This window comes from Triturus cristatus, chromosome 4_2 (genome assembly GCF_964204655.1).
Source record: "Triturus cristatus chromosome 4_2, aTriCri1.1, whole genome shotgun sequence".
NCBI classification, from domain to species: domain Eukaryota; kingdom Metazoa; phylum Chordata; class Amphibia; order Caudata; family Salamandridae; genus Triturus; species Triturus cristatus.
Window position 1 is genome coordinate 73,847,588 of NC_140586.1, and position 21,998 is coordinate 73,869,585.

Below are 21,998 nucleotides of genomic sequence, written 5' to 3' on the forward strand. Positions count from 1 at the left end.
ATAGCCTACTTGTGTCAACGTTGTTGGACAGAGCACATCAATCTAAAGAAGTTTCCCTTTGGTATAATCTAATTTTGGACGAGATAGATGGTGAATTTCTTCTTCCTGATCATCTGTGGGGTACCTATCAGCCTAATGAAAACCTGAATGAACTCTGGCGTATGTCTTGTAACATCATGTGGGACCTGGTTAAGCCTGCCTGGCTCCGCAGAAATCATCTTTTTACGATCCACAGGGCATATTATTCTCCTCAGAGGCTCTCTAAATTTATCCGGGAGTTCTGGTGGCATGTCCCCGTTGTGGTTTAGTCGAGGCTTCCGATGCCCACATGTTTTTTGAGTGCACCCATTTGTCACCTTTCTGGGATTCCATTAGCACTAAACTCTGTTCTGCCGTGGGTTTCACTGTTATTGTGGACTTGCGATTAGTAATATTTGGGACTGTGGATCAGAAGCGAAGTCCAGCAAAAGATCTTGTGTTTTATTTCATCCTGACGGCTCGAAGGGAAATATGTAAGCGCTGGAAAGAGACAACTCCACCTTCTCTATATGACTGGCAGTCGGCTATGCTACAAATCTCGAAAATAGACCTCCTTAGGTCTGGCAATCTGAGTAAAAGAGCTTTTTGGCACTTACTTGATTGGTCTCAATGACAGACTGGGGTTTTTCTTTTTTTTTTTTATCTCCCCAGGTCCGATGATTATGAAGCCATGGTTTACTCTCCCTGCTAATGCCGCATGGCATTGATGCCAATTCTCCTGCGGATTTTAGCTATGGTGGAAGTGGTTTCTGGTTGACGTGTGTTGAGTCCATTACAAGATGTTAAGGTAGGCTGGACGCATGACATGGCTGTGGGGTCATGGTCAGCATTTATTTACCTTAAGACCTCTTCCAACTAACTGTTGAGTCAGCTTGTCAATGTCCTATATGCCATACTTTTTGTTTTGGCCTACGCAAGTTTCAGCTTTGGTGAAGATGAGGACAAAAAAAAAAATAGATTGATATAGATTGCAGTAGAGTGTTATGTAGGCGTATAGTTTTAATGGACGTTTTGGTTTTTAGTGGAGTGGTAAAGAGTGGAGCATTGTAGGAGAGTGTAATGTTATAGACCGGAGTAGAGTGTTGTGAAGATTACATTTTTTGATTATAATGGAGTGGCATAGAGTGGAGGTGTAGGGTGGTTTATTGTGTTGTAGAGTGAACTAAAGTGGTATTGAGTGGTATAGAGGGAGTTATATAGAGTGTATAGAGCATTGTAGAGTTCTGTTTAATAGATTGATATAGATTGCAGTAGAGTGTTATGTAGGCGTATAGTTTTAATGGACGTTTTGGTTTTTAAAGTGGAATATTGTAGATTTTTGTTTTGTTGACTGGAGGTAGAGTGTAGTATTGTAGAGTGTAGTGTTGTAGAGTGATTTGGGGTGAAGTTGTGCAAAGCATAGTAGTGCGGATGAGTAGGTTGCGTTTATCGCAGTGGTGTTGATTGTATTTTGTCTGAGTAATTGTACGCATATACAAGACTTTTTTTTTATATATGTTTTTAATGTGCCTTGTGTATTTATTGCATAAAGATATAGTATCATATTTGACATGAAAAAAGTTTTAGCAGTAAAAGAAAAACATTTTTGCAATTAAAAAATATGTACTGTACATTTTGTTCATACTGTGGTAATTTCTTTTAGGATCTCTTTGATAAGTCCATTGCTGTAAATTATTTTGCACATTAATGGTAAACGTACCATTAATTCATCAGCCAAGTCTTCTATTTGTGGGCTCATAATGAACAAATCCATACATTTTTCATTATTAATGTCCATAGATTGTAAGTTTTCATTGTTCTCAACTTGCGTTGTTAGTGTGGTTGTTTCTTGTATTGCTTTTGCTATCCCATATATGTGAATGGTTATTCTTTCTTGTGGTGCTTCTGTAGGTTGTGAATAAAAGTGAGGAAAAGATTAGTGTTATATTATTCTATAAATACATACATGTTGAAAATATTGCTAATTCATTGATATAATTGTTTATACTAAGCTGACTTTATTTTGGAAATATGTTTCCTCTTTTTAGTAAGTATATAACTTTGATGCATGTAGAAATTGTAGTATTGTATAATTTACTATCAAGACCTCAACTGTCCATGGTTAACCATTGCTATTGTAATACCCTGTTGACAGGGTGACTACTTGTTTGGACTGTGTGTAATTTAGTTCTAATGTTGGTTGTTTGTGATAGTTGGTTGAGCTTTGTGCGTTTGTTTGTAATTTCACTATTTTTGCTAAACATTTAAAGTTAATTTTCATCATCAGTGGGCTGCTGCTGTATAATACATGAGATCCTTTATTGGTAAGAATGAGAAAAATTGTTGTGTGGGAGAAAGTATTTCTCCCATATACAGATACTAATCGGGGGAACATGCTAAAAACGGATGTTCGAACTAGGTTATTTTAAGAAAGTAAAGTTTAGGCCTCTCCGTGCTGCTTTTAAGATCTGGGCAATTACTAGAAAAATAATTGGAATGGGGAGATTTAGCTTCTATACCCCAACATATGGGGAGCTTAATGTTTTCGTTCACAGTTGCAGGATTATTGTTGTTGTAGTTGGGATGCCAGGGGGTTTAAAAGGGTAGGAGATTTTTATATGGAAGACATGGTGGCTTTATATGAAGAATTACAGCAGTATTATGGGCTGGATAAGAAGGAATTTTAATACCTTTAGATTCACGATTTTCTCTTAAAAAAGGGAGGGGAACCCAGTGGATTTGTCAAGCTAACTTTGATGGAGATTGTGTGTAATGACTCTAGGTGTATAATTAGCCAAATCTATGAATAGTTGAGCTTTTTTATGCCTGATGATTTTGCAAAACATGTTGGGGAAGAAGCAGAAGAAAATAGACCCTATAGATGGTTAAAGTGTAGTGGGGGTTGAGATGAGTTAGATGTTTTTGTTTAAGTTATTTAACCCCTTTGGAGCATGTGTTGCCCAATGGCTGACACATGTACACCCACCCTGGTGTGGAGAACCACACCGGGAGAGCTTTAGGGAATCCCCAAGTGCAAAGTACAGGAGGTTTCCTTTTTTTTTCTAAAACTCCCGGGAGAAACAGAATCAGTCATGTGTCTCTACCCGCCCCCTCTCCTGTCTATCTGTGACGTCCACGGGGTGTGCGGACATCATAGTTTCCCCAGCAGAGCCATGGGAGGAGCAGGCAAGCATGCTCTCCCATGCCGTTGGGGAAAACACAGTAAAAACGGCCGCCCCAGATGTCAGGGAGCCATCGATGAAAAGGGGAGAGTCTCTCCTTTCCAGCGATGCCTTCCTGTCACCCATTTCCGGCCGTGGATTGCGGCGCAGCCCTGATTCCCAGCCAGGAAACAGCCCTAGACACCAGGGATCTTAATGGGAGGGCCAACCATTTTTTATAAAAAAAAATAGAGATGGTTTTCCCGGGAGGGGGGGGGGGGGGGGTCGGGCAAGATGTGATTCAATTTTTTTTTTAAAAGTTGATGAAACTGACAGAGGGTCGGCCCTTATGAGCACGGTCCCGACCGCCTGTGGGGTAAATTTTTATATATAGAGAGACTGAGAGAGAGGCACTGGATGGTAGGAAATTTATGCCAGCTCGGTGTTCCCACAACTTTCCTACAAAGAAATGTGAGGAAAATGTGTTTTAGCAAAATGTAAGGTTTGCAGGGGATTCTGGGCAAGAAAATGTTAGGTGATCCATGCAAGCCACAACTCCCTGGACTCCTCCAGGTATCTAGTTTCCAGAAATGTCTGGGTTTGTTAGGTTTCCCTAGATGGCCGCCGAGCGCGGACTAAAATCGCAGGTGCTCTACTTGCAAAAATAGGTTGTTCTGTGATAGATAATTTTGATATCTCCACAATACGTTTTGGGACCTACTCTGTCGCAGGCACTTGGCCCTCCCATGCAAGTGAGGTACCATTTTTGTCAGGAGACTTGGGGGGAATGTCGGATGGATGGAAGTTTGTGGCTCCCCACAGATTCCAGAATTTCCCATCACAGCAATGTGAGGAAAATGTGTTTTTTTAGTAAAAGTTTGAGGTTTGCAGGGGATTGTGGGTAAAAAAATGGTGGTGAGAGCCATGTAAGTCAGCCCATCCTGGATACCCCTAGATGTCTAGTTGTCAAAAATGTACAGGTTACCTAGGTTTCCATAGGGGCCGGAAGAGCTAGGGTCCAAATCTAGAGCTACCCACATTGGAAAAAACAGCCTCCGTTTTCGGTGGAAAAATGCAATGCGCTCATATTGCGTTTTGGGCCGTTTCCTGTTGCAGGTACTAGGTCTACCGACACAAGTTTTATGGGGAGACTAGGGGAAATGGCAGCTGGAAGGACGTTTGTGGCTCCCCACAGATTTCAGAACTTTCCATCACAGAAATTTAAGGAAAATGTGTATTTTAGTCAAAGTTTGAGGTTTGCACTGAGTTTTGGGTAATAAAACATGGTGAGAGCCATGCAAGCCAGCCTACTCTGAATAGCTCTAGGTGTATAGTTTCCAAAAATGTACAGGTTGGCTAGGTTTCCCTTTGTGCCGGCTGTGCTAGGTTACAAAATCTAGAGCTACCCACATTGGAAACAGAGGGTCAGTTTTCGGTGAAAAAATGTGATGCTTCCATGTTGCATTTTGGGTCGTTTACTAACACGGTCACTAGGGCAACCCACAAGAGTGAGGTACCATTTTTATAGGCAGACTTGTGGGAGCATAGAACAGTAGAACATTTGTTATTACTACCATATGGATTTTGCTACATAAGTGCCTTTCAAATGTAAGCCAGTGTAAAAGAAAAATGACATTTTGAAAAATACCCTCGAAATCATACGCAAGTAGGGGTACCCACAAATTCAGAAACGTAGAAATAACCACTGCTCCTACACTCAATATCTTGTGCCCATTCCAGAAATACATACGTTTTCTTGATACCCATTTTTCACTCTGCCCATTTTGCAATATGAATTGGTCAATACTCGGTACTTATTGCAAAATCATTGCACAGTGCAGCGCAGTTGTTTGCTCTGGGTACCTTGGGTTATTGGAGAACCTACAAACCCCATATATCCCGCAACTAGAAGGGTCTAGGGGATGTAATGGTATATTGCTTTAGTCAATCTGCTATTGTGACAAAACGTTACAGATGAAAATATTGTCACAAATTACAATTTTTTCCAAGTCAATTTCAATATTCCTTTATTTTAAGTTATCCGGCTTGGGAAAACCTTAAGGGATCAACACATATGACCCCTTGCTGAATTCAGAATTTTGTCTACTTTTTAGAACTCTATCGTTTTTCTGGATCACCCACGGGATTCACACTGGTTTCCACCACAAACTGGAACAAGATTGAGAGTACAAACAATAGGGAAAATAGGCTACCGCTTAGAAAAAAGGTTATACTGTGGTACAAAATTAGGTTTTCTGGTTCAGCTCTGAATGTTCCTGAAAGCTGGAAAGATTTTGACTTTAGTACAGTAAACCGTTCATGGCTGCCATTTTTCCCTATGTAAAAAAAACCCCTCAAAATGCTGCTTTATTTTGCCTATTTTCTAGGTCCCCTCCAAGAGAATCCACAAACCCTGCATACCTTTAGAATCCCTAGGATGCTGGGAAAAAAGGACGCAAATGTGGCATGTATACATTATATGGAAAGAAAGATATGGACCCCTAAGCGTGAACTACCCCAAATAGCCTACAAACAGCTCAGCACTCGGAGGAAAAGGCTCAGCAATTAAGGGACTAAGGGCCATATGTATCAAAATAGAGTTTCGCGATTCTCAAATTGCGATTTTCAGCGAATCGCAAAATGCAATGTATGTGGGATTTGCTAATAATTTTGCAAATCCCACATGTTCCTTATTTGCGAATCGCAAATTGAGATTCGCAAATAAGGAATACCTTCTCATTCATTCCTATGGGCTAGGAGGCCCATAGGAATGAATGGGAAGGCATTTTCAATTTGCGATTCCCAATTAGAGAATCGCAAATTGAGAATTCAATTTCAAGGGTGCCAGGGTGTCAAAAGGACACCCTGTTGCACCCCTGAAATGTGCATGTGTGCACATGTGGCACACATACATGCTCTAAGGGCAGGTATGTGCGCCACAAGGCACTTAAAAAAATGCAAAATAGTGCATTTTTAAGTGAAATCGCAATTTACCACCAACTTGAAGTTGGGGGAAATTTGCGATTCCTTAAGGCCAAATCGCACTTTCTTTTGTACATTGCATTTAAGGAATCGCAATTTGCAATTCCTTAAATGCTATCGCAAAATACGGAATCGCAAAATTTGCAAATCCTTATTTTGCGAGGGGGGTTTTGTGTGATACATTGCACACTGCTATTTTGCGATGGCAAACGCTGAATTTCTGCGAATTTCAGCATTTGCGATCGCAAATTGGCTTCATACATATGGCCCTAAAAGGCTAGGTCACTAACTGTAATCTTCCCTAAAATGTTTGCCATTGCTTTTATAATGTTTAGAAACTTAGTGTAAATTTTGCGGTATTTTTTTTAAGACGGAAAGGTTACATTTGGGTAGGGGTGATCGCTTTAACATAGTATGTTTTGTATTGGTTTTGAACTTACTTAAATTACACTGTGTCAAAATTCCATTATTTTCTTTTGTTAACGGACAATATTCTTCATTGTAACAAGTAACTTTGATGGTGCCATTTGTGTCTGCCAGTACCATATGATAAAGAACTTTGCTTTTGTGTTGTGCTGATTTTAGTAGGTTTTGTTTGTATATTTGATAATGTTTGCTTTTATTCCTTTTTCAAAATGTTTGTTGTCTTCTGTTGTTTTTCCTTTAACTCTCTTGAATTGAAAGCATCTGAAATGAGAAACAAATTGCTAATACGTATATACTTATTTCTTTGACACTGCTACCCACAAAGCTTTATAGTCACTGTAAAAGTATTCTCAAGTACCATAGTCTTTTATATATTCATTAGTGTATATGCGATCTAATATTGTTTGGCAGTTTGTGGTGTAAGTATGAATTATTTGGCTGCATCATTTAAAGTGTGTGTGCATAAATTCTTGTAGTAAGGAATTTGTTGTTTAAATCTATGTTAAATCACCCATGGTGATATATGGGGTAGAAATTAATAATGTTTGAATTGGTATATGTGGTGGTTTGTACAATATCACTGTTGGACTTGTCTCTTTTTGCAGGGTCATCCCTGAAACTTTTTTGCCATTTCAGCTGTATTTGTTTTTACCTGTTGTTGGTGGTTTTACGACTCTGGGCACTTTTTCATCGCTGATCAGTGCTAAAGTACATATGCTCTCTATTGTAAATTGTGTAATGGATTAGTGACTCCATGTTTGGCTCATTTGATTTAGTTGTCAGACCCTAGTAGTGTGCACCATGTGTGCCCAGGGCCTGTAAATCAAATACTGTTGGTGGGTTTGCAGCACTGGTTGTGCCACCCAAAGAAGCAGCTTGTAAAATGTGGCTCAGGCCTGCCATTGCAGAGTCTGTGTGCAGCCTGGGCTGCCATGTCGACTTGGCAAGTGCACACACTTACCGGTCCCTAAACCTTCCCTTTTCTACATGTTAGTCACCCCTAAGGTAGACCCAAGGTATCCCCATGGGCAGGGTGCATTGTATGTGAAAGGTAGGACATGCCCTGATGTGTGTGGCATGTCCTGATACTGAATTATAGCCAATTTCGTTTTTCACTATTGCAAGGCTACCTGTTCTCATAGGCCAGAATGGGCAGTTTGATTATAACATCTTATAATCCTAACTGACCCAGGGAACATGGTAGAAAAACGAATTTAGTATGCCTGAACTCAGAATGATAAAATACATTTTTTAGTGAAGTTGGTTTTAACATTCTGTGTTAGAAAATACCACTTTTAGAAAGTAGGTATTTTCTTGCCTAACCATCCAAACTGCCTCTGCTAGGTTGTGTATTGCATGTCTGGTTTGTGAGTGACAGGGGCTGGGGTGGCTCCAGGAGACAGGGTGAGTCAGCACTAGGCTGAATAGACCTATCTGCATTGGGAGTGGTGGGAGGAGTAGCACCTGGGCCTGAATAGGGCTGTGCCTGCCTTCCACAATGCTGGCCCCACCTCCTGTGGTGCGTCTGATGACCCTGGCCCACACTGACAAAGGTAGAAGTGGTGCACTGGCAGAATGCACCCAGAAATGGTTTTGACTAGGTACAGACACTCTCTCCCTTCAGAGACAAAGGATTTGTGTGTACAAAAAGGGGGACCCAGACCCCAGAACTTTAGATCACTTCTGGGAAATCAAGAGGAACCTTTGCCAAGGAGAAGAAACCGGAGAAGCTTAAGGAGGATTACTACCCCTGTGCTGTTTGCTGTCTGGGGTTGGCCTGCAGTGGTTACTTTTTGCCAATAAAAGGAGAAAAGGACATTGCTGTTTGCTTTGTCATCTTGAGGAAGATCTCCAAGGGTTTGAACTGAGCTTGCCTCCTGTCTGAAGTCTCAGGGACACAAAGACTTCACCACCAGCTGCAGTAAGGAACCGACGCAACACCTCCCCCGAGCAAGGAACCGACGCATCACCTTCCCTGCAGCCCTTTTGTTTGTATTCCGTGACGCATCCAAGGTACTTTGAGAGTAAAGTGTCGCATTTACCATCAACATTGAACTAAGCTATTTCTACCATTTTAAAGTCATATTTTTATTACAGTATTGTGGATTTTTGTCGTTTGGTCTTGTGTTAAGTCTAGTAAAGATTACTTATTTTTCTAAACTGGTGTGGTGTCCATTTGTAATGTTTTCACTGTATTACTGTATGTGTTCACAAATGCTTCACACACTGCCTCTGAGATAAGCCTGTCTGCTCGTACCAAGCTACCAAGGGGGCGAGCAGGGGTTATTCAGGAGTGTATCCCCCTTTCCCTGACTAGAAGCAACGGTCCCTATTTGGACAAAGGTGTATACCCTTGCTAACTAGAGACCCTCATTTTTAACAATCACAAGTAGTTTTTTAAAATGTATATGTAGTGTGAAATCTATAATGTTAATTCCTTGTTGTGCTTCATAAATATGTAGTATGAAAAGCATTTTCTTGTAGTATATTGCAATGCCATGTTCTGTTTGTTCATTGTGGTATTTATAAAATATTATATGGTATTGTGGAATTGAAAAAGCATCATTTGGTGCTTTTCTAGTAATGTTTATTTTTGTCAGACAAATAATGTCTGCAGTCATATTTTGATCTTATTGATATAAAATGCATTTGAAGTGAACGTATATTTTGCACAATAATATTTAATTTTATGCTCTATGTACCTAATTGTGGTACTGATATAGGTGATGGCATTTCTGTTCATAATAGTTGCATTTCTTCCTGTACTTTGTGATGTACAATTTTTTCTCTCATGAAAGTTTCGAATGTATACGTTTGATATTGATTTTGCTCTGCTTAAAACTACATATTGAAAGTGGTGTATTTTGCTATTGTTAAAGTGTATATAAAGTGGCGCAATAGTTTCACCTTGTGTTCCATGAATTTTCTGTGCTGATGCTTGGAGTGATGGAATTGTTTTGCGTATAACAGTACTAACATTTTTCGTGTACTGAAATTGCCTTATTATTGGATGTATGGGTGTCCAATTAGCTGAAATATCTGTCTGATAAGTGTTTGTTTTCTCTCCATGTTATTTTGCCAATCAATTGTTTGATTATCAAATGCTATCCAAAACTATAAATGGTGTATTGCTGATAGTTTCTACTAAAAGTACTACACCAGTCGCTGAAGTTAGTTAAACAATTGTTAACAGCAACATTACAAATTAGATCATAGCGTAATTTCAAAGCGATTTGCAAGGTTTGTGAAAGTCCCATTGTTTTTGTTGGATCTGTTGGTATTTGTTTTATTATTGTTTGCTTTACTTTTTCTATAAGATCCGAACTAACTATCAGGCGTTATTGTTGTGAAAATTGAATATTGGTGTATGTTTTGTATCAAAACTTTATTATTAACCCCTTCGCTGCTGCGGACATTCCGCTGCAGCGCTGGGGGGGGCAGGGGGGCAGCGCGGTGGGCCTGTGCTCATGACGGAGCCGCTCCGTCATGAGCCACAGTTGAGCTGTGCTCATGACGGAACGGTTCCGTCATGACTCCGCCCATTTGCGTTGTCGCCCCGCACAGGCGGGGAAACAGCGCCGCGCAGGCGGAGCGGCCGCCGACAGGATTGTCATGACGGAACCGTTCCGTCATGAGCACACGCCAACCGTGACTCATGACGGAACGGTTCCGTCATGAGCAGGGAAGGGGTTAATGTTATTTACTTCTTTGTTGACATGATATATTGTTTATCTCATTCTGGCTGTATTTCACATTGTTTTATGTGTAAAATAACTGTTTCTGTATGATTTCTTTCTCTTAATCTGTTTAGTAATTCTGCAAATGGTAGGTCATTTAGTTGTATCGAACAAGTTACTTACCTTCGGTAACGATATATCTGTAAGAAACATTAGTTAGTTATAGATTCCTTACATTAGAATTACCCTCAGGCGTCATACTGGATCCGGACAGTTTTTTCGTCAGCAGTACCTCTGCATGTCGAAAGGTGGTGTCAGTCGGCTCTGCGTCCGCCGTTGGCGTTGTGGTCGCCGGGAACACATCGTGGTAGCTACTTAGACGACGCCCTCTCGCGCTGACGTCAGTTCTGTACACGACTTTACGCGCCAGAAACGTAGAGCCATGCAAGACACAGACCACTGGTGCACAAAACTAGGGCCCTGAAAGGTTGTCCTTAACCCTAGAAATCAGTTCGCAGAACGGGGAGGATGGGTGGGGCGGTAAGGAATCTATAACTAACTAAGATTTCTTACAGATATATCGTTACCGAACATAAGTAACTTGTTCATCTGAAAGAAACATGTTAGTTATAGATTCCTTACCTTAGAATAGATACCCCAGCAATACAAACCCCGGTGGTGTGTCTGCGAACCAAGATCACACCAGAAAGTCCTGGAGAACAGAACGGCCAAAGAAGCCGTCTCTCCGGACTTGGCTGTCCAGACAGTAGTGTTTCGTAAACGTGTGCAGTGATGCCCATGTAGCTGCCTGACAGATGTCATATAGAGGAACACCTCTTCTCAAGGCCGTAGTGGCTGTCATCGCCCTGGTGGAATGGGTACGTAGCCCTACTGGAGGCTCCATCTTTGCTAAGGTGTAGCAGGCTTTGATACACAAAACGACCCATCGAGAGATGGTTCGCTTGTGTACGGCCCAACCTTTCTTGGCGTCCACGTAGACAACAAAGAGTTGGTCATCCACCATGAACTGTTTGGTGCGATACAGATAGAAAGAAAGTGCACGTTTTGGGTCCAGACTGTGGAGCCTCTCTTCCTCTTTTGAAGGATGAGGAGGCGGAAAGAAGGCGGGCAAAGAGATGGTCTGCCCGATGTGAAAGGCTGTGACAACCTTGGGCAGTAAAGATGGACGAGTCCTGAGAACGACTTTGTCTGGATGGACAGACAGAAAAGGAGGAGGAAGAAAGAGCCTAGAGCTCAATCACTCTTCTGGCACATGTGATGGCTACCAGGAATGCAGTTTTAAGGGTTAAAAGTCTTAGAGGACAGTTGTGAAGCGGCTCAAAGGGAGCGCACATCAAATAGGTCAAGACCAGATTCAAGTCTCACTGGGGCATAACGAAGGGAAATAGGAGGAAAGAGATGAGTTATGCCCTTCAAGACACAATTAACCACTGGGGACTTGAAAAGAGAAGGCTGATCAGAAGCCGAAGGAAGGCAGAGATGGCCAAAAGATAGCCTTTGATAGTGCCCAGAGCAGACCACAACTCCACTTGCGTCGAAAAGCATCGCATAGCGCGTGCCGCCTTGGAAATTACAATGCGCAGAATTGCTGACATTGCGCGTTCTCTTCGGTGGCGAACAGATCTAACCAAGGCTCTCCCCAGTGTCAAAAGAGACCTTGCATCACCTCCAAGTGAAAACGCCAGTTGTGATCCATCATGCACCTGCGGCTGAGTTCGTCTGCCCTGGCGTTCAGGGAACCTGCCAGGTGTTAAACCACCAGGGATATGCCCTGATGTTCCAGCCAAGTCCAGAGGCACAGGGCCTCTTGACATAGGGTCCACGACCCCACCCGTCCTGTTTGTTGCAGTACCACATGGCGGTGGTGTTTTCCGTGAACACCTGCACTACTATTCCCCGGACAGAGGGAAGGAATGCTTTAGTGCAAGGCGAATCGCACGAAGCTCCAAAAGGTTGCTGTGGAACCCGGATTCCGCCGGAGACCAGAGGCCTCTGATCTCCGCCTTTCCCATGTGGCTGCCCCATCCCAGAAAGGATTCGTCTGTCACCACTGTATGTTCTGGTTGGGGAAGGGAGAGGGATCTGCCGTCGACCCAATCCTGGTTCGTGAGCCACCACTGCAATTGTCATGCAGTGCTCTCCATGATCTGGACGCAATCGGACAGATTCCCCATATGCTGGGCCCACTGGAACTTCAGGTCCCACTGCAGAGCCCGCATGTGCCACCTGGCATGATCGCCCAGCAGGATGCAGAAGGCCATGAGGCCCAGCAGCCTCAAGGTCATCCTGATCGAAACCCGAGATAGAGGCTGAAAGATCGGAATCATAGCCCGAATATCCTGGACTCGCTGTTCGGGAGGATAAACCCAAAACCGCGCCAAGTCCAGAACCGCTCCGATGAAGAGGAGCTTCTGAAAGGGAATCAGGTGCGACTTCGGCAGATTGATGGAAAACCCCAGCGAATGCAAGAGGTCGGCCGTAGTCTGGAGGTGGGAGACGAAAGCCTGGGGCGAGCCCGCCTTCAACAGCCAGTCGTCCCATGTTGAGCCTGGACCACGTGCCCAAAAGGACGTCAGTAAGGGCCTCATTGAACGGCAGCAGAGGCTCCGAAGAACTCGCTGCCGGCTGAAGCACCTCTGTCAGGAGGTTAGTCCTGACCACCACTATAGGAAGCTCAGGGCCTCGGCCACCCTATGCAACACCACTGCGTATGACGCTCCCTCCTCCGTAGCCACGGTAGGAGGAGACAACATGCCATGGTCAGGAGATGTGTCAAGACCACTGGCATCCCCCAGTTCCTCTCTTCAGTCCGGCTCTGACCCCATCTGATAAGTTAGAGGGTCACCTGACCCCTCCCAGTCCTCCTCCTCATCCTCAGGTTGCCAATCTGGCCAAAAAGGGACCCCAGGAGTGAACAGGGGCACAAAAACCGCGTTGGGCGATGCCGGTCCAGCTCCGGGTCCACATCAGGATGGAGGCCGGGGTTGAAGCCGGCTGGGGACACGACCGGCATCAGTGGCGGTTGCGGTGCCGGAGGGAGTGGCGCCAGTGGAGGTGTTATGAGGTCAACCGGGGCCGGAGCCGATGGCAGAGAAGGCCCAGGCCCCTCAATCGTGTCCGCGGGGCCTGAAGGCACGCCGGCGGGTTCGGGTCGCCTAAAGATGGAATGCATCGCTTCGTAGAACGTACGAAGTTGGACGTGAGTCGCACCGGGTCCCGGAAAGGGAGGGAAGCCCTGAGTTGACTCGTCGGGCTCCGCGCGCGGAGCTGCGGGAGGGGCACTGCCCGCATCCCTCATCGCATAAGCCGACTGACGGGGAGAAGTCGAAGTGCGATGATGCTTCTTCGACTTCTTTTTGTGCTTCGACTTACCCGACCCCGAGTGCGAAGACTTCGTTGACTTGGATGAGTGGTGATCGCTCTGCGACCGGTCCCACGACCTCCGTCGCGACCGGTACCTCGAACGGCGCGGAACCGACTGCTGGCACTCAAGCAGCTTTCAGGACCGCTCCCGCAAAGTCTTCGGCACCATCGACCGGCAGTCGGAGCAAGACTTGGGGTCATGGCCGCGCTCCAGGCAAAAGAGGCACACGAGGTGCAGATCTGTTACCGACAACAGTCGGGGACAGGAGCCGCAGACCTTGAAACCGGGCATCCCTCGTGCATCAGGAGTTGTAGACTCAAAAAGTCGAAAAAAAGTCAGTCAAAAAGTGACTGGAGGTACCGCTCTCTCCGGATCTGCGCTGGCTGGCGCTGAAAATGAAAGAACTGACGTCAGCGCGCGAGCGCGGCGTCTAAGTAGCTACCGCAACGTCACCACGATGCCAACGCCAGACGCGGAGCCGACCGACTCCACCTTCCGATGTGCAGAGGTACTGCTGCCGAAAAAACTTTCCGGATCCAGTCAGACGCCTGGGGGTAATTCCAAGGTAAGGAATCTATAACTAACGCGTTTCTTTCAGATATGATTTTTATAAGTTCATATAATGTGTTACCTATAAGTCAGTACTTAGTGATCCATATGAATGTTTCGAATTTTCAAATATGTATGTGTCAAAAACTGGTTTTAATTGATAAAAGTCACCAATAGCTAACATGGAGATGCCTCCAAATGGTTGATTGGATGCTTTTATTTCTTGTAATCTGTTATGTATAAAATTGAACATAGTTGTCCCAACAATTGAAATTTCATCAGTTATTAGTACTTTAAGATGCATTAGTTGACTTTGAAGAGCAGTCCTGTGTACATGAATTAGTGGCTTATAAAAGTAAACTTTTGCAACACAGGTATTTGAATGTACTATGTAGTGTTTCCCATTAATATTATGTGCTGCTTTACCTGTTGGTGCTGTAAGCAATATATAAATGTTGTCTGGATTTTCCCGTTTTAGTATTGCAATAACATAATAATGTTTGATAAAGTGCTGTAATAAGAAAGCTTTTCCCAACTCCTGCCCCACCAGTACAAACTGTATAGAAAGGTGATTCTTTACTTTTGATCCACGGTAAATGATGGTAAACAAAGTTTAGTTGTTCAGCTGTTCAATTATGCATGATATTATAGTATTCGTAATTTGGTAAGCGAGAATTAGTTAGGGTTTCTTCTTCAGCATTGCCTCTAATACCTAATTCTAATGAAAAGTCTTATAAAGTTTGGTTTTTACTATTTTATTGATCACCTTATGTTGCATCAGATGGTATTGTGTTGTGTGTGGTATTGGTGATAATAGAGGTGTCAATGTTGTTTCATTGCTAATGTTAATATTTAAATCAGAAATCAGTTCATTATGTTTATTATACTTGTCATGATGTTTATTAACAATATCTTTAACTTAAATATATCTTTCGAAGTGTGTTTTGTTATTAAAAATGCTTTTGTTTTCTTCTCTCCATACGGAGTACAACTCAGAACAAAAAGCAGGAAAGTAATAAATCCCAAAATTAACCATTAACAAAAAAGACACACAGCTATGTTTAGGTGCCTGTCACGCCCCGCCCCACATACCAGAGGAGACTGCTGCTTCCGTTTGGTTTCAGATTTATTGGTTTGCTACGAACACTTGTTCAGGGGTGGAGAAAAAGGGGGGACCAAGAGGGGTTGTCTTAGTACAGAGGGGTTCCTGAAGTTCTCCCGGCTTCTGTCCTTTCCTCCAGCTTCCTCGGTGGTTTCCACGGGCGTGGTCCTGCCAGGCGTCCCCTCGGAAAAACAAAAAGAAAAACGGGCGATTAGTATCTATCCTCTCCCTCCTATCGGCTCCCCTTGTTTACTCTAGGATGGGGGCTTTCTTGTTTTCCTCGTCCCTGGGGCCTTTTTGTCAGGTCTGTCCCGTTGGAGAAAGACTACGGGCTACCCACCCGCTACCCCTATCGGTGGGTGTCTATAAGCCTGAGTAGGCCAGCGGTACGTGCCACCAACCCACGAGGGACCTCCTGGTTTCCTCTAGCACTTGCCTGAAGCTGGGACACGGCTCCCGGGCCCCGGCTGCCTCGTCCTTGGGTCCTTCCTGGGGGTACGTCCCGGCGTAGCCTCTGGGTTCTGCCTTTGTTCCCCCTTCGCCCCTCTGTTCGCTGGTTTCCTCGTCCTCGCTCTGCTCCTCGTCCTCGCACTGCTCCTCGCTCTGCTCCGCGCTCTGCTCCGCGCTCTGCTCCTCGTTCTGTTCCTCGTTCTGTTCCTCGTTCTGTTCCTCGTTCTGTTCCTCGCTCTGCTCCTCGCTCTGCTCCTTGCTCTCCTCCTCGCTCTGCTCCTCGCTCTCCTTCTCGCTCTGCTCCTCCCCCGGGCTTTTTGAGTCCCTCAAGCCCCTCCTCTCCGGTGTGAGTAGTCAGTACCGGTAGCGGTGTCCTGGTGCCCCCGGGGTCCTTCCTCAATTCCCCCTCGTCACACTGCCTTTGTGCGATTTGATCAAGGGCAGCAGGCTTGGACACGAGCAGAAAACTACCCAAACAATCTTTGTTTGAAACACAACCAGGAAACAAAAAAATAATGGTGCACAAAATTAACAGATAAGGACTACAATGGAACAATGCCAGTAGTTAGTCCCCGCTCTGGGGGAGGAAACAAATGAGCACAAGGAGGGCATAAGAAGAAAAATTACCCAATAGCATGCAAGAATTTTTAAGGACTGTACAAGTAACAAATAAAAAGCCAATGTGCAGCTTGTAAGCCTACAGAGCAATATATTTGTGCATGTCTCGAAGAGCCAGCGCATGCGCTGCCTAGGCTCGGCCTAAAAAGGACACGCTTGCATAGAACTGCAGACAAATAAGAAAGCCATGAGAAGAGTTTGGCCATGACAGCAACTTTGATCCTTCCACTGCACAACCCTATGAGACTAGCCGAAGTAATGGTGAAAGTTATAGCAATAATATATTTTGAAAAGGGCAAGAATATGGAGTGGTTCTTTTAAGGTTATCTGAAGTGATCAAATAAAGGACATCCCTTAAAATACAGGAGGTTAAAAAATAAGGACAACTGAGGGTAAAGATTCAACAACATATCATTCTCATGTCTATGTTCATTGCTTAAACAGCACATAGTTATTTGTCAAGATTGGAAAATCTATAGCTGCACTTCAGGCGATTGCTGAAACTTGTCATGTTTAGCAGACATACCCGATTTCCCTAGTGGGACCACAGATCAAATGTGTTACAAAAACAAACATGTATGGCACCACAGCTGTAAAGAACCCTTACAAAAACAAATTAGATGTGATAGAATGAATGGAAAATAAGATGCAGTTGCTATTCCTTACTAGCAAAAGTGAAAATTGCAATAAGGAGACACAACTGAACAAGCACTGGCAACACCAAAATGTCTGGCACAGGCTTTCAGCTTTTTGGCTTAGTCCGTGCTTATTTAGCAATGGTTTGTATACAACTTTATTGTTGTAAAAGCTGCACAGAACTCACTAATATAAAACAACTATTGGCAAAACCTATAGGTCTCACCTATGCAAGAGCTATTGCCTTTGGCAATGTGTGTTAGCCATTATGTACACCAGTGTGGCTGCTGTTCAGCATGGCTACACGTTAGTGGCATGAAGTGGGGTAGAATGGGGTGGTATGGGGTAGATTGGAGTGGGATATGTTAGGGTAGAGTGGAGTGGTATATTTTGGCATAGAGTTAAGTGGGGTACATTGGCATTGATTGGGGGCAGTATGGAGTGGGGTTGATTGGAGTGGGGGAGTTGGGTAGGATTAGCGTGGTAGATTGGAGTGGGTTAGATTGAATTGAAGTGGGGTAGACTGGGAATGAGTGGAGCACGGTGGATTGGAGTAGATTAGAGTGGTGTGGGGTAGACTGGAGAGGAGCTGGCAGGTTGGAGTGGAGGGGTAGATTGGGTGGATTATAGTAGAGTTGAATGGAATGGGGGTAGTTTGGTAGATTGGCGGAGTGGTATGGGGTAGATTGGAATGAAATGGGGTATATAGTGTGGAGTGGGATAAATTGGAGTTGAGTACAATTAGGTAGATTGGAGTGGGGTAGATTGAATTGGGGTAGGTTGGGTGAAGTGGAGTAGATTGAGGTTAAGTGGGGAACATTGGAGTGGAGTAGATCAGTGTGGAGCAGCAATTGCGCAGCACGAACAGAAGAAGCGGGAATCCACCAGCTAATGCTAGTAATAAAGGGAAACCTGCAAAGACGATGGAAAAAATAGAATGAATAAAAGCCGGTATTACTCCAAATATTGTCTGAAAGGAAGTCACAAGTCCCACATGTTTAAAAAAATGTGCAAGGCCTTTAGTGTCAGACGCATTAAATATTTGATGTATAAGCTCCCCAAAGTGAAGTGGGAGGTCAGTGTTCAGAAGTGACTGAATTTCGCTAGATGTCCTAGCCACCTGTAACTGCTCAATTTGTTTAAATCTTTTTTCAAAGTGGGAATGGAAGGCCAAATGGAACTATCTACACTCCCATGCGGGGGCGGAAAAAGCACATTGCTACAACAAGTTACACGCTGTGAAACTGTTACTAAATACGGAATTCCTGCCCGTAAACCACAGCAGTTATGGTTGTTCAAAATAAGATAACTGCCGTTAGTAAGCAAGGTAAAAGCAGGAATTATTGACGGCACTGGGGTCCCTTTTAAAAAACAAGCAAGATTAGGCACTGATACATTACATGTGCCGTGCAACTTAACATGTTTACAAACCAGGGAAGGTCCTACTGTGGAATCGCAGTCCTCCCCTGTAAGAAAAACTTCCTTATCCTCCGGCTGACATCTGTAAGTGAAAGGTAGGGACCATAATTCATGAAGAAATGCACTACCCAGTGGTTCAAAACGGCCAATCGGAAAATGTTGCATGCATGATTTAAATTGAAACTGTGAAAAAGGGAGAGAGACAACCCCATAAATTAACCAAACAGCAGAGTTCGTTTCCGCTACCAAGAACGGCAAGGGCTCCAATTGTTCAATATGCAAAAGTGTATATGCAGCATCTTTCATGGACATAAAACTCTGTTTATCAGTTAAATGAAACAGTAGACACAAAGCAGAAGCATTCAAATAATCCCAAGGGACTTTCCCCATTTTGAGAGTCTGCAACGTCCATGCAAACTGCATAACAGATCTTAATTGATTTTGACCATGATACAACACAGATACATAACTTTGAACAATATCAATAACAGATTAAACAATATTATCCAATGTATAAATGCGTGATGAAAGTGTATTGATGCTATTGTCGACCACGGCAAGGACTTTTTCTAAATTGGCTTGATCAATTTGGCGCAGACGAGGAGCTGCCTCAATTTGCGAATGTTTCCAAATTTCGTTGTAAACGGCATAAATAAATCTCTTAGATCTAGGAGTCCTAAGATGAAATCAGCCAAATTGATGTCATTCGACAAGAGTGTGAGGTATTGTTTCACTGATGCTAAGGTGGAATGGTCCAACCATTGTTGGCATAATTTACCCACCGAGTATGTGGTGATTGAATGTGTAAGTGGATAATGAGGATCCGGTCTAGTCTGTGTGAAACCAGGTGTTACGTTATAAAAATGTAACTGACATGCATTTGAATTAGTTTGTCACACCAACCACCCGGCTGAATCAATTTCAGAGACATTGAAAGTGTCATTTTGAAACAATGCCTGTAAAGCATCGATAGTCTAATTCGTCTGAACACGCCAATTGTCGTATTCCGTAATGGACGGGATATTTACATTTTTTACAGTGGTCAAGACAAAACAAGTGGTTTGGTACATTGTATCATTCACAAATTAAATTTGAGTTGGGATCAGGCAGGCACGATATAATGTTTCAGTTCCCTGAACCTGCCACTGTTTAGTGCCCCAAATTGATTTGAACTCGATAGTCTCTTTCCAGTGATCATAACCCTGTGGCCAATTTAGTCCTAAAAGAGTTGGAGTAAATCAATTTAGCGTGGGTCAAGATAAATTTGGATTGAGATGACAATTGTAGTTTAAAGTAGTAAGATTCCGGATTAGATGTGTCTTAATCTGTAAAATATGTGAGCTTATTCTGAAGAGTTTTAGAACTCCCTTGTACGGGAGTAGGACAATGTTCCCATTGAGTGTAATTAAGATCAGGTCTTAACGTGTTTTTTTTGTGCAAAAAATGATGCCCATAATGTTGATAACAGAAAAGATCAGCATAATTGGCAGAATTTAAATACAAATCATCAGCATCAAATGCAGCAAATATTTTAAATCTGAAAACAACAAATGTACTGTTTGCACATCCCAATCGTCAGAATGTATGTCCTGTGTTACCACATCTTCTAATGAGACGCGAAACACGTATGGCATCCTGAGCACCTCGGTCGGACTGTGAATTTCGAAAGCTACTTTGTCCCAAACGATGCCATCTACAACCAGGAATGCTGAAATGTTCACAAGAGTCTGATCACGTTTCATGATATGGGACGATGTGTCAGGGGCCAGAATTCCATTGACCAACTTGACAGCAGAGGGTTCTGGCAAATAATGACCATTGATGATTAAAATGAACACTGTCACAAATCCAATTGACATGAAGAGGAAAATCAGGATAAGCACCAACCAAATGTAGGTCCATGGCGGGATCAGGTAAGTGTTTTTGAACAAAGAGAAGAAAACATTTAATTAGGCAGTGGGACTGCCAAACTGGAAGTCGAGGAGGATGAGTCATAAGAGAAGCTGGCATGGTCCCCAAAATAACAGTTTGCATCCCTCGGTATTAAAGGTGGGTGGGATATATCAGCGTGATGTTGTCGAGGATTGCTCGGCACTTCCCTCTGACACTCATCCGTAGGATGCATATACTCGACATCTGCGGTGGAAGAGGATGGAGGCAGAACAGATGAAAGGTCAACAGCAGTTTCCATCTCACTCACTCCGGTACGGGCTTCAGTTGTGGATGTTGAGGTTACCGGATTCAAAGAAATAGCGTTGCAGGAAACAGCAGGTGTTACACTATTCAGAATAGGCCATACGGTGTAACTTGACATTGTCCACTGAGATGTATCTGTTGTCTCTGCGACCATGTAAAGGTGGTAAAATGACTGCATGTGTACCCTTCAATCCAAGTACTGGAACTGGTGCACGATATGAAGGACCAAATTCTTTTTTGTTATCTAGCTTTTCTCGTACCAGGTCTCCAATCTTGGAAAGTCAACCGGTAACCAGAATCAGCAACTGCATCATTGAAAGAGGGTAAATGGTCAGTTGCGTAGCTGTCACAGGTCTTTTGTAGATCCTGTAACACAGTAGAATGATTATCTACGTCAAAAGTTGCAGCAGCCGGCACAAAGTCTAGACAATCAAGGTCTGGCATAAACATTTTAATGCCAAAGAGCATTTCGTATGGGGTCCCCCCATCCAGAGATCTTCTAGGGAGATTATTGCGTGCACGTTGATCACCATACAAATGGGCCAGCCAGTCCCTGCCAGTACCTAAGACTCTAGTTGTCAAGGATTTCTTTAAGTCACAGTTCATTCGCTCCACAATTGAATTGCCCTCAGGCCTGTGTAGAGACGAAAACTGCACCAGCACCCCCATTGACTTCATCGCGTCCTTGTACGCCTTAAAGGCGATCGCTGGACCTTGGTCTGAATGGAAGGTGCCACAGGCAAACATCCCGACAAAGACACGCAAATCCCTGATTACATTTCGAGCATCAGCACTGCGTTGTGGCCAAACTCTAAGGAATATAGTGCACAAATCAACTGCAAAAAATATATATTTATACGCAGTATCAGAAGAAAAAGGACCGCAGTGATCAAGATATACACAGCCAAATGGTTGATTAGAAAATACATAGCTGTGTTTGAGGTGTGCGTGTGACCATATACGGTTTAATTTGTTGACAAATGTCACAAGAGAGTACATAATTACGGGTCTGTTTATATAAACCACGCCACCAGTAACGTTGCTGCAAAATCAAGACTGTTGATGACACCCCGGCAAGTGCAGAAGCCATGCCCTCGTGTGTGGCTTTGATCAAAGCAAGTCAAGTCTGACCAAAAGTATAAGTTGTCATTAAAAGACTGGACACAGTAGTAGGAATCGCACACAATAGGAGTATTCAAATGAGGATCAGCAAACTCGAGAGCAAGAGCACGCAGCTCCGCCAATTGTGCCGTACAGTCTTCAAGTGCCTGAGTATGCACTATGGAAGACTTAAACTCTACATTGACAATTGAGCCAGCAACAATTGCGTAAGCCACTGAATAAGTGTGTTTGGAGCCAGTGGCCGGTTGACCCGAGCC

General features: G+C 43.6%; 1 long non-coding RNA gene across 1 annotated transcript in view; it reads right to left on the reverse strand.

Annotated features, from left to right (window-relative positions):
• Nucleotides 1-503: 503 nt before the first annotated feature.
• The window catches only part of LOC146833015 (uncharacterized), a 23,998-nt gene continuing 2,503 nt past the window's right edge, over nucleotides 504-21,998 (reverse strand). Inside the window, exons 2-4 of the long non-coding RNA XR_014960488.1 lie at nucleotides 18,436-18,505; nucleotides 15,291-16,230; nucleotides 504-1,923 (exon numbers count right to left, since the gene is read on the reverse strand). This is a non-coding gene — a long non-coding RNA (uncharacterized LOC146833015). The remainder of the gene's footprint in view (nucleotides 1,924-15,290; nucleotides 16,231-18,435; nucleotides 18,506-21,998) is intronic.